The sequence below is a fragment of the Octopus sinensis genome, linkage group LG3, assembly GCF_006345805.1.
Source record: "Octopus sinensis linkage group LG3, ASM634580v1, whole genome shotgun sequence".
In the NCBI taxonomy this organism is placed as follows: Eukaryota; Metazoa; Mollusca; class Cephalopoda; order Octopoda; family Octopodidae; genus Octopus; species Octopus sinensis.
The window spans coordinates 147,181,237-147,184,086 of NC_042999.1; positions in this window are offsets into that span (position 1 = coordinate 147,181,237).

A 2,850-nucleotide genomic window follows, 5' to 3' on the forward strand; every position below is an offset into this window, starting at 1 on the left:
TATATATATAGGAGCATGGGTATATAAACTTATATGCATATGTATATTATATATTATGTGTATGTACCCATTCTTGTATGGGTGTACCTTCTCTGATATTCATAGTTAGATTGTATTTTATAATCTCTGAAGAGAACTTGGGATATATTTGTAAGTGTCTCATTTATAACCACATATTAACTTATCACACCTGGCTAATATGAGCATAATGAGAATCTCATATCTACATGACTGAACCAGCTGTAAGATGTAGTTTATATTTATATTTATTTATATTTATTTATACATATTGTACTTATTGTATTGTATTACTCATTGATGTGCATTGTTTTGTTCTGTACTATTATCTTTGACCTTGATGTTCATATGTAGTTGGTTAATAAATTATGTGATTGGGTATTTTCTGGTAGTTGATTATTGATTAAGGTGTATTTCTCCATTTTCTTATTTTGTATATATATATATATATATATATATATATATATATACATATATACATATAATTAAAATAAGCAACAGGATATCCAGAAGTAATGCAGTACGATCGTTTCAAGCGACTCCATTTAATTGAACAATGCACCCATTACATCAATTTAAATGCAGAGCATATGGACACATTAGTATAATTTTACCTGGTGCCTCAATGTAAGTACCTAATTCATCTGAATATCTATATATGTGTAGTATAGGACAAACAATAAGTGTCATAATAGAACTCAGAGTTTTAAATGCCGAAGCTAAGAGCTTCGGGGCATATTCATAGGCTATTTTGACGATAGACGCTATGAAAGAAAAAACGGTTGAAGAAAAGTGAAGTTACTTTCATAGGCATAAAAATATAAAAGTTATAAAATATTAAAAAAAAAAAATTATTACAAAAAATACACGCAACCACATTCTCACAATAGATCGAAACCTTCTGCGTTCGTAAAATCTACATACGTACACACTCATAAAGACATGTATATATATTCCCATACACACACTTACATCCTCATAGAGATGTGTATATGAAAATGTGAATGTGTGTATGGGTATATATATATATATATAATATAATATATATATATATATATATATATATATATATATATATATATATATATATATATATATATATATATATGTACGTGTATGTATGTATGTATGTGTGTATGTGTGTGTTTACGTGTGTGTCCGCGTGCGTGTGCACGCGTCCGCGCGTTATTATGTATATGGATGAATATGTGAACGACCATGTAAATGTACGTATGGGCTGAGTCTTCAAGATCAGCTAAGGACAATCGCATGTCGAACCAGCCATGAAGAACAAACCAACATTAGAAAGTAATCGCACACCAATCCCTTTAAAACGGCAGCCACTTTAACAGTAGTAGAATCAGCATCCCATTACATCTACACATTCAGATTAATTGGCCAACAGGCTTTCATCAACAGCACACCTTGAAAGAGTCAGTGGCTACTATACACTTCATGCCACGACAGACAGAGAGGATGCTCTTGAAGCCGAGATTTTTAACTTGCGGAGAGAGTGTTTCCATATCGCCTGTTGCGTAGAACCAATTATAGTGATTGAGAATAAATGTCCAATCACGCTCCTTCCTGTTGACTCCAGTTTTTTTCAAGTATCAATCACACACGGTTGAAGCCCAACCACAAACCTGGAAGTACGTACAATACTACCACTGGGTAGCAAAATATGAAATCTGAAGGTGGACGAGGTTTATGCTGTACTACACTACATTCTTAACAGAATATACCATAACTATATATATATATATATATTATATATATATATATATATATATATATATATATATATTGAAAACAAGTTCGTTTTGTCATATTAAATATGTTAATGTTTTATATATATATATATATATATATATATAAATATTCTGTAATTTAAACCACCTCATCTATAATAATTAACTACCCAAAGATGCAACAAGCAACATTGTAGGTTCAATAATTAGAACCTCGTAAATTACCTGACTCACCAGTTTATAAGACAATACTGGAATCAATAAATAACAATAGATTTGTGAATCACCTTCCACCACTACTAAATAAGTGCTGTTCATAATACTTGAAGCTTGGCAACCATTATCAAACCTCTTTCATTTCTCTTACTGCACCAAACATCATTATTTATACTTAGCTCATATGAAATCAAATGACTGAGGTGACATTGAATATTGATTACGAAGCTATACGTACATACATACATACATGTATGTGGGTGTGATATATATATATCGCCACGATAGATCGTTAGCCACTACACACATTTTTTCTCTCGTTGTTTTTTTCTGTGTCCCTTTCTGTAGAAGAGCGTAGACTCGAAATGTAAAATACTTTTTCTATTCCTGAGCGTTATGCTAATACACCTGTTTGTTTTGTACACCACTTGTCTTCGTCTTTTGTTTTTTTCTTGGTAAACTCTCCCTATATATGTATATATATATATGTATATATAATGTGAAATAGAAAGATGAATAATCTTGTAGTAGATTAATCAAAAGTTTAACCGATACCTTAGTAGCAAAAATCACAGCAGTGAACAGCACGGTTGGAGGTACAACCAACTGGCGTTGCAACCGTGCGTTGGTGCGGATAATTGAAATTAAAACATTATTGGTGAATTGAAGAAATGGAGCTGAACGCAGATTGAACAGAAATCGTTTTATTTCATTCTACACGTGTTTCGAAAGGCACAAATTACCAAAATCTGATTGAATAATGGGACCATATTGTGTCTTTCTCTTCAGGAAGAAAAAAGGAAATCCGTTGGAAAAACAAAACAGAACAGAGGCAGAGCAAAAAACAAATCGAACTGTGCTCCTAAGA